Source organism: Coregonus lavaretus, assembly GCF_964263955.1.
Source record: "Coregonus lavaretus genome assembly, contig: HAP1_SCAFFOLD_913, whole genome shotgun sequence".
Lineage (NCBI taxonomy): Eukaryota > Metazoa > Chordata > Actinopteri > Salmoniformes > Salmonidae > Coregonus > Coregonus lavaretus.
This window is the reverse complement of record NW_028165943.1, coordinates 87,501-99,041: the sequence shown is the minus strand read 5'-3', so window position 1 is coordinate 99,041 and position 11,541 is coordinate 87,501.

Here is an 11,541-nt window from a genome sequence, read left to right as displayed (position 1 = left end):
CCACACTGTACTTCAAATCAGCACTTTTATATCTGTAGTGTTAATACACACTACCCCTTCTTCATTGTCACCACCCCGTTACAGCCAAGACTCTTTCATCACATCTAACTAACAGCCAGGCATGCTGACTGCATATGTGGCCTCCTCTTCCTGCGTAACTCTCTGTTTCAGGCCAAGATATAGCCTGGTGCCAGATCTGTAGGAGCTCCAGCCAAACCCTGCCATGACACTGATAGTCAGAGCAGTTGGCTAAAACATACAGATCTGGGACCAGGCTAAATCAAACATATTATACCATTGTATGGCATGACAGTGGTCAGTTAGGCTAAAGTATATAGAGATCTGGGACCACGCTAGCTCTTGACATGGCAACGTTGGCTAGAGCATATACTGATCTGGGACCAGGCTATATGATAGCATGAAAGGAGTTGGCTGAAACACACACAGATCTAGGACCAGGCTAGCTTATTGCATGACAACAATAGCAGTTGACTACAGCACATACAGATCTAGGACCAGCCAAGCCCTGCCATGACACTGATAGTCAGAGCAGTTGACTAAAACATACAGATCTAGGAGCAGCCAAATCCTGCCATGACACTGATAGTCAGAGCCATTATATGGCATGACGGTAGCCAGTAAGTTGACTAAAGTATATACTGATATGGGACCAGCCAGAACCAGGCATGACAATGTTGGCTGTAGCACAAACAGATCTGGGACCAGTCTGGTTCTTGCCATGACATTGATAGACAGAGTTGGCTCAAGCAGAGACAGATCTTGGACCAGCCAGTGCCAGGCTGGTTCTTGGCAGGGCTGGGTGGCGGGTGGGAGAGCAGACGCCAGGCAACCGGGGGAACAGAACAGATTGGGGCAGATTATTCACTGTTGGCTGCAGTCAGCAGGCAGGATGTTATTACATAAACATGGAGCTCCTGGCCCTGGACCCACCCGCTCCGGCTTCCTTCCCCTAGCCTCGAGACACTCTGGTGGAGCATGGTGGAGAGAAGATGGGGACCTTGGTAGATGTGGGACATGGGACCAAAGTAGGCCTGCACAGTTTCAGACCAGTTAGATCAGGGACTGAACTACGTTACCTAAATTCAGTTTGTCCAAAGCTTCAAATGGCAATATCTCTGAAGGTAAGGATGTGGTAGTCACTCATATAATATGTGTTTTAGCCATTCAGGTTTAGCCAGAATTGAATAGTATTCATATAGAATTGTCCTTAGGCGTTGATACGGAATCCCTCACACAGTAGCATAAGGTCATAGTTAGTTATCATTTACATATGGAAATGATTTGATGTTCTACATTGAATAATATGCAAGTGATGGGAACTGGGAAGTCACACTCCTTCCCATTATTCAGGATATGCCTCAGCCTCAGGCCCAATACCATGATTATTCCTCATCATAAAATCAGCATGTGTAGGCTTGTAGTCCCTCACTACTGCAGAAATAAGGGTTTCACAACACAACACAACAAACACACCCCCCCCCCTCCCCACACACAAACACACTACACACCACATTTGTGTCAAAGTTGCCTTACCCCCCCCCCCCGCTTATTTCCTAAACACTTGCGTATTTCCTATGTGCGCACATAAGACACACACCACACACCCCACCCTCAGACACACACACCCAGCCCAGATGTGTGAGCGCCGTGGTTTGACAAAACGGGTTTCACTACCACCTCAGCAGATTCCACCCTTGCAGTATGCTGAAAGGGGAGGGGCCTCACACCCTACCACTCACTGACAGGCCTAATATGTGAAGATGACTCATCTTCCAGTACTTCTACATGCGTGTGTAAATAAATATTCCAGCTATTTTGTTATGGTTTATTTTTAACCTTCTCACCTAACATGTTTGGATATCTTTAGATACAACCTGTAGAGTGCAACCAGAATTATGTAGGTCAATGTACAGGCTAACTAGAATAACATACTGTGTTTAAAGATGAAATTGGAACCTGGAGGTCCCTGATCTAGAGGCCCACTTCAGTTGAAAGTAGCTGCACTACAAGGTACTGTATTGAAACATACATAGACTTCAGAATGAAATGGGCCTTGAGGGGCCCTTGTCTAAACTCTAAAGGCACAGTTTAGTTTAGGTCCAGTATGTTCCAGAGGCCCAAGGCACCACAGGCTTCTCCCAGCCATTTCCTGTCCTACAGGAAGTGCTGTTGTCACTCAGCACAGCTAGGACAGGAAGTGAACAGGAAGTGTGTCCTGGGCCAACAGGAAGCAGTTTCCTCCCGCATGCCAAACATTGTCCTTTTCTTCTACAGTCGGGGAAACTGATGTTTGGAAACCTCTCTTATCGCAGCCAGCAAGTTTTAGTGCTGAATCCACATTTTGTGTTGTTACGTGTGGATTGGAAAATATATTTGGAGTTACAGTTGGTTTGTTGGACGCCTTTTCATGGCTGGGTGTGGGTTGGGAAATGTGGTCTAAGGCACTGCATCGCAGTGCTAGCTGTGCCACTAGAGATCCTGGTTCGAATCCAGGCTCTGTCGTAGCCGGCCGCGACCGGGAGACCCATGGGACGGCGCGCAATTGGCCAGCGTCGTCCAGGGTAGGGGAGGGAATGGCCGGCAGGGATGTAGCTCAGTTGGTAGAGCATGGCGTTTGCAACGCCAGGGTTGTGGGTTCGCTTCCCACGGGGGGCCAGTATTAAAAAATTAATAATGTATGCACTCACTAACTGTAAGTCGCTCTGGATAAGAGCGTCTGCTAAATGACGTAAATCTAAAATGTAAATGTATTGAGGGTGACTGTGGGTTTATAAGACAGTTCTAAAAAATCTTTCCAATCTTATTCTGGTTGCACAACTTTGTTAGTAATCACTTTTCCTATAAAATGCTCTTTAACAGGAATCAACTCAAGCAAAACTGAAAGTCACCTCATATGATTAAAACGGGAAGTTTAACAGGTGTTCTAACCTCACCACAGAAACGAAATGTCTCTGTGTCACTTTGCATCTAAATAAAGGGGAAATACTTTTTTTTCCCTCATTGGGTAAAATTTGAAAGCACTGTTGAGACAAAGTAGCTTGTGCACACTGTCGGCTATAACAAGACTACCAGCTGGTATCTTCTGCTTTTTCCCACTTACACTACATTAGAATATCTCACCCTTTCACCCTCTCCATCCAAGCAGCCTACGTGTTTTTCAGCCTGAGAAGAGGATCTCACTAAAACACTGAACCAGCTCAGTTCTGGTAAATGTGACCTAAAATGGGCAGCGCCACTGAGGTCACCAACTTCCTTCTGATGATGGCAGCTGCTAATAAGTGTGTGTGTGTGTGTGTGCACGTCTGTTTGTGTGCGTCTGTGTGCACTTGTTTGCGTGCCTGTGTGCGTGCCTGCGTACGTACATGCCAGTGTGTACGTGAGTGTGTGAATGGCTGTCTGCAAGGCCAGTGAGTCACAGAGTAAAGCCCAGGCCTGGCCAAACAAGACGTTAATGAACCGTGCCGTGCCGTGGGCTGATAACATACGCATCTCCACATTATATGGGATTGGCTGACCAAAGTCAATAGGAATGGGGAAAATAGATGGGACACTATCAGTAACATTTCAACTAACTATCCACTAACCCTAACCTTAACCCTTATCCTAACCCTAAACATGACCCTTACCCTAACCTTAACACATACCCTAACCCTTATTCTAAACCTAACCCTAACCGTAACCATAGCAAGCAGTTGCTTATCAACAGATAGTTTGTTGATAGTATGACCAGAACATCTACAGGTGAACTTTCCGGACTGTCCAAATAAAGTGTGACCACCAAGTCAATTTCAAGCCAATGAGGGATAAGAGAGCCATAATATTCAAGCCATGCAGGCTGAGTGTCCTCTTTGCTCTTGAAATTGGTTGATTCTTTAACCTTTTAGCAATGTGTAATGCTAATAAAAATACAATGTTATCTTGTAATATGCTCTTTTGCTAACCTGTGGTCTGTTAGAGTACTTACCAAGGTAACACTCGACCCGTCTCCTCTGACTGAGAGACATCTAGCCTCTCTAATCAGCAGCCAGTGTACTTCTGAATGAAGAGGTTTTGATAACAAGGTTAAGGACTTATTTTGTATTATTAATTACATTTAAACTGTAAAAGCAGCATTCAACTTCCTTTGTTGCAAGACAAATAGAGCCTTTTTAGGTCAATGCTGTGAGATTTGCATATAGGACAATACTGTTATACTGGATAAAAACTTTTCCAACTGCATCACTACAGACACTAAACAAACGAGGCGTCTGTACATTCCCAACACCATTCTTCTGGGGCAAAATTCAGGCCCAAAGATTTACCCAATCAGCTTTAGGAAAGGCCCTAATTTTATGAATGAGAAATCCCTACGGTCTCTACACCTTTATTCCTACTCAATGTCAGAGAAGGCAATAGTCTTTACAGGAACAAAGGAACCAATCAGATGGTATTCTCTGAATTACTACAGTAGGTCAGTTAGAAACACCCGTGATTGTCCAGGGGGTATTGCAGAAACTTTCTGTGGACTTCCAGATAGACCTATTGTTACATATATGACTCAGGTTTTTCAGGTTTGAAATACAGTTTGGAGTAGTTGAGTTGGTTGAGTCATACCGTTTTGTTTTGATCATCTGTCATAAAAGTAGTGGGTTGAAAGAAAGGACAGCTCTCTTGTTCTCGCTCTGGGAGGCAGGGAGGATTTTATTGAACTGATGCTTTCAGTAACTGTAGAAACTTTGACAGGTGATCTGATTTAATGAAGTCCCACTTATAATCCCACTTATAATTGTGTTTGTACTACAGTTTTGGTGCTTTCTTCAGCCAGCCAAAATGAGATTCACATGATCTGACTATAGCATTCTAATTGTAATTCTATGATTAGGACTTCCACAGCTTTTGAATGTGCACTAGTGCTCCATCTGTGTGTTTTTGCTCAGGCTCTCTCTGCCAGCCCGTCTGACCCACATGTGTCTAACGCTGTCTGCTACCCTCCTACCCTGCAGATTAATGGCCTTTTCTCACAGACAGCGCACAGGCTTAGTGGTGGAAGGGTACACACACACACACACACACACACACACACACACACACACACACACACACATAGACACACAACCGTGCACTCACACACACACACATATGCGTCTTCTGCCTCTGATTTGTCTCTGCCTCCCTGACTCAAATCCATGAGTCACCAAAGGAACAGATTACAGATGTAGGATCTTAATTTGATCACTCTTTTGTTGCTGATAATTTTCCTGTATTTAGGTTCAAAAAGGCTTCTGATGTTTGTAATTTTCACATTATATATAATCCACATTATAATTCACATTTCCTGTTGTGGCAGGACTATTTCCTACTATAGCAAACTGGCTCAAATTAAGATCCTACATTAGTATGTGATCAGAGAAAAAGGAAGACACTCTTATTATGGGAGTTTTTCTGTTGTGATTTCTGCTGCCATAGTTTCCATCATATTGTGATTGTACTAGTAAAGCGCCGTAAACTGAGAGGTTGAGACTGGAAAAGGACAGACTGTCTGGGAGAGTTTCAGCCTGTTCGATTACTGCCTGTCAAGTAATGTATAGGGCTTTATCTCAGCAGGCTAACACAGTCTTGTGACGTGCATGAAACCTGGATTTGAACCCAGAAGGTTATACTAGAAGCAATCGCTACCAACAGACTGGCACCCATGGTAAAATAGGGGTCCTGAAAATTGAGATTTCCATGATTTATCCTCCACATTATGAGTCATAATTTAAAGAGGAGTTTAGATAGCTACCTGTCTATCTCCTCCTGAGGTTTAAAGAGGAGTTTAGATAGCTACCTGTCTATCTCCTCCTGAGGTTTAAAGAGGAGTTTAGATAGCTACCTGTCTATCTCCTCCTGAGGTTTAAAGAGGAGTTTAGATAGCTACCTGTCTATCTCCTCCTGAGGTTTAAAGAGGAGTTTAGATAGCTACCTGTCTATCTCCTCCTGAGGTTTAAAGAGGAGTTTAGATAGCTACCTGTCTATCTCCTCCTGAGGTTTAAAGAGGAGTTTAGATAGCTACCTGTCTATCTCCTCCTGAGGTTTAAAGAGGAGTTTAGATAGCTACCTGTCTATCTCCTCCTGAGGTTTAAAGAGGAGTTTAGATAGCTACCTGTCTATCTCCTCCTGAGGTTTAAAGAGGAGTTTAGATAGCTACCTGTCTATCTCCTCCTGAGGTTTAAAGAGGAGTTTAGATAGCTACCTGTCTATCTCCTCCTGAGGTTTAAAGAGGAGTTTAGATAGCTACCTGTCTATCTCCTGAGGTTGTTGTCACTGATTGTCTGGTGGTGAAAACGGTTCCTTTTCTCAGGCAGAATCAGTCTTCACAAGTCAAAATAGTGTGTTAGGCAGGGTCAAATTATTCTCTCAATTCATTTCAATGGGCTTTATTGTCATGGGAAACATATGTTGACGTTGCCAAAGCAAGTAAAATACATAATAAACTAATGTGAAATAAACTATATAAAATGAACAGTAAACATTACACTCACAAAAGTTCCAAAGGATTAGAGACATTTCAAAAGTAATATTATGGCAATATACAGTGTTGAGTGTGTGATAGTTGTGTGAGTGTTTGATAGCAATGTGAGGAGGGGGAGGGGAGACAGGGCAGGAGGGGAGAAGGAGGAGGGGATGAAGCTGTAGGATGTGTCACCTTCCTCCCTCCTCCACAGCACTGCCTCACATATTTCTCTCCCCTGAGGGAGGGAGACTCATACCCAATGGGGAAGAGGAAAAGACAGTCACACCCTCGCACGCGCACACATGCACACACACACATACACACACATACACATACACACACATACATACACACTCAAAAAGGGAAGTTAGATGGTGACTACAGACAGTATGAGTCACTCACCTCGGCTCCATCGCCAGCCTCAAGAGACATCGTTGAAGGAAGGATGGTATAGAGAGAGAGAGAGAGAGAGAGAGAGAGAGAGAGAGAGAGAGAGAGAGAGAGAGAGAGAGAGAGAGAGAGAGAGAGAGAGAGAGAGAGAGAGAGAGAGAGAGAGAGAATGTCAAAGCCCACAGCTGTCTGCCAACCCACCTGCCAACTCACCCCCTAGACAGCCAACTGTAGGCCTATGTCTCTTTTAAAACTCCCACAATGGCAGCTACATGTAATTGTTCAAGACTTACTGTATGTAGTGTATAGCACTTTGATGATTGCATACTTCTTCACCCCCTGATAGTTACAGGGCCTTAACAGTGTGGTGTCTTACGTAAATTGGAAACATTGTTACTTCTGAGTCAGATCAGACAGAAGGTTTGTTGTGGTGGTTTTAATTCCATTCTGTCTGTGTGACATCATACTTGAGATAAATCCCCCAAAAACTCATGACTTCTGTCTGTCTGTCTGTCAGAATGTCAAGTGTAATTTGACTTGACTGTTATAATTAAACAATAAGGCCCGAGGAGGTGTGGTATATGGCCAATATACAACAGCTAAGGGCTGTTCTTACGCACGATGCAACGCGGAGTGCCTGGATACAGCCCTTAGCCGTGGTATATTGGCCATATATCACAAACCCCCGAGGTGCCTTATTGCTATTATAAACTGATTACCAATGTAATTAGAGCAGTAAAAATACATGTTTTGTCATACCCGTGGTATACGGTCTGATATACCACGGCTGTCAGCCAATCAACATTCAGGGCTCAAACCACCCAGTTTATAATGGAACTTTAAATATAGCATTGAAGCTACTGTACACCCCCCACAAAAACCTCTCGATTGAAAGGCCAATAGAAACCGTTTACTGTTCTTGTTCCTCTTTGAAAGCAGAAGGGTAGAGAGAACACAAATCCATGTTTCTATGACATAGTGACGGTACTGTAGGTTTAACCCAGATAGGATCTGTCTTTGTGTTTGTCTCATGCTATGTCAATCCTGCTACCAATTACAAATCCATTTCTCGGACACTCCAACACCTGCTCCTCATGATGACAGAGTGTGTGTGTGTGTGCATGCATGTGTGTGTGCGTGCGTGTGTATGGGGGAGAAGGGGGGGATCAGGAGGAAATCTTCCTATGCCGTGGATGTGCTCCAACCCCCCTTTCCCCCCCCCCTCCTCCATCCCTCTCTCCCTGCTCTGGGTGAGTGGAACTGTCTGTCTATGTGTGATTAGGGAGGTAGAAGTAGAGCGGTGCAATCTGTGGTCCCGCTGCCTTTAATTCTGGCTGAGTGGATTTGGCTTTCTGCCTCCCACACAGGTAAAGAGAGGGAGAGAGGGAGGGAGGGACAGAGCTGTAGGGATGGAAGAGGGGTAGAGGGGGATGACACAGAGTTCCGGTTCATTAATAGAACCTCTTTATCGCTGTTGCATCTGTGCTGCTGGGGATCTCTGACATGGTTTCCCTCCACGGGACCCTGTGTTTCCGTCTAGAGTCTGCCATTTTGTATTAATAATAGCTGTTGTTATGAAGTCGTGTGGAACAATGGCTTGGGAATATAGGTAAAATCCCTTTCCTTACTTTCCTTACTTTCCCTAAGACGCTTACAGAGGTTCTTGCCGTCACCAAATTATTTATAGTTCATATTCAATCCTCTCCCCCTCTGTATACACTTTCACACATCACACACAGTCGCATGACACAACACAAATGTCCAATTGTTCAGTGGAATGTTTTTGAGCTGGTAAGGGAATGTACTTCCTCCAACAACAAAGGCTGGCTTGCCCTTCTTTCCAATCTTCAGGAAATGTTCCAGAAAAGTTGAAGGTTGTTATTTTCAGCGTCTGACCGCTTTTCACACCAACGTTTCTGCGAGATTATGAATGTCGCTAATTAAAGAAATAGGTCACCACAACAACATAAAGGATACTCTTGATGCAAGTTGTGTGTTCTATTGGAAACCTCTAGGATCAGAATGAAACATTCTCTCATCCTGTCAAACGTTAAAAATCAGTAGCCTACAGCAGACCCCTTTATTGCAATAGATGGCCTACAGTACGTGGCTCTTTCTTGTCTCAGTGTCCTCTTAAAATGATGACTGCACACTGACAAGGAAATAACCAATGTCAGTATTTGAATGACTTTTGCACAATGTCACTCACTGCTTTCACTAAGTTTGTCCTCCATCCTTTCCTTGATAGCTAACTGAAACCCATTTCTTTCAGATGCTGTCTCTAAATTACTTAGTCTTCCTCAATGCAGGCACAGATGAGATTATTTGCACTGTGCTCTGAAGTTTATGAGCCTAGTTCTGACTCATACTAGGGGCTTGAAACTGTATTTATAATTCCTCCTTGAAGTAGCGTTATAAGCCCACTCTGTTATTTGAAAAACAACAAATTGACAGCTCAATAAAGCTGAAAGATGGGGATATAGAATTGAACCACCAACCACTATAACATTTATGGATGAAGCTATGAATGCAAGGGCTGACAGTCCATTATGATCCATAGTATGAGTCCCAAATGCCACCCTATTCCTTATGTAGTGCACTACTTTCTCCCAGGGCCCATTGGGCTCTAAGTCAAAATTAGTGCACTATATAGGGAATAGGATGTCATTTAGGACATAGATACAGTCTGATTTATACCACGGAGCTTAAAGCTATTTGATTTCTTCCTAGAAGCTGCATTGAGGACTTCGGTATGAGGCAAACTCAATCTCGGCTAGCACCTCAACACTGCTCCATCCACTCACCAAGTCTATTTATCTGTCTGTTTCCTTATGCTGTAAGACGACTTATATATACTTCTGGGGGGTAGGGTGATGGGCGGGCAGATAGAGATGTGAGGGGTGGAAAACATGGTTTCAGGGTGGGGGGTGGGAGGTGGGTGGTTGGATGGAGACATGTTGGATGGGTAGGGTTGGGGGAACGGGATGAGAGGTTGACTAACTTATTTTTGTTTATTTTGAGCCAACAAGTTCTCAGCATATTTGGGAACTCCTTCAAGACTGTTGGAAAAGCATTCCAGGTGAAGCTGATTGAGAGAATGCCAAGAGTGTGCAAAGCTGTCATCAAGGCAAAGGGTGGCTACTTTGTAGAATCTCAAATATAAAATATATTTTGATTTGTTTAACACTTTTTTGGTTACTACATGATTCATATGTGTTATTTCATAGTTTTGATGTCTTCACTATTATTCTACAATGTAGAAAATAGTAAAAATAAAGAAAAACCCTGGAATGAGTAGGTGTGTCCAAACTTTTGACTGGTACTATATATATATATATATATATATATATATATATACACACACTATTTTTACACATATTTTTACATTTAAAAGTAGTGCATTATATAGGTAAAAGGATACCATTTAGTGCACATCCTCTGACTAAAAGCGGAAGTTGGCAGAGAACTGACTAAGCACCAAAGTAACAGTGTCAGTGATGCCTCTGTTGTGGTTATGGCACCAGTACACCACAGAGATACATAACATAGTGTAGAGAACTACCAAAAGATTCCCTTTCCATTCTGATCAAAGAGGAAATAGGGACGCCGGGGGATTTCAATACATCAATGCCACGCTTTCACTTTTCTTTGGGTAATTTAAGGTTACCGTCAGCTTTCATTATTAACATATGTACTGGAGAGTTGAGGCTGCTGCACTGCAAAAGGCAGAGACACAATGATTTTAAAAAACTGGCTGATAATGTTGACAGAAAAAAATGATGCATCGGCTGATAATGTTGACAGAAGATAATGATGCATATGTTGATAATGTTGACAGAAAAGAATGATGCATCGGCTGATAATGTTGACAGAAAAAAATTATGCATCGGCTGATAATGTTGACAGAAAATAATGACGCCTCAGCTGATAATGTTGACAGAAAATAATGACGCATCGGGTCATGATGGCAATTATAGGCCTCCAGTACATATATCAAAATCGGTGTTCTATCTGTAGCCTTTGGGATTAAGTCGAGCCTTGCTAAACTAATGTTGTCTGTATATAGTAACAGCAGAACAGACACAAAAAGACATAACAGCCCAAATGGACTAGTCAGTAGATGGATTTACTAATACAGATGTCACAAAACAAGATGAAAACACCAAATCAAATCAAATCAAATTGTATTGGTCACATACACGTGTTTAGCAGATGTTATTGCGGGTGTAGCGAAATGCTTGTGCTTCTAGCTCCGACAGTGCAGTAATATCTAACAAGTAATATCCAACAATTTCACAACATATACCCAATACACACAAATCTACGTAAGGAATGAATTAAGAATATATACATATATGGACGAGCGATGTCAGAGTGGCATGGACTAAGATACAGTAGAATAGTATTGAATACATTATATACATATGAGATGAGTAATGCAAGATATGTAAACATTATTAAAGTGGCTAGTGTTCCATTTCTTCAAGTGGCCAGTGATTTCTAGTCTATGTCTATAGGCAGCAGCCTCTAATGTGCTAGGGATGGCTGTTTAACAGCCTTGAGATAGAAGCTGTTTTTCAGTCTCTCGGTCCCTGCTTCGATGCACCTGTAATGACCTCACCTTCTGGATGATAGCGGGGTGAACAGGCAGTGGTTGA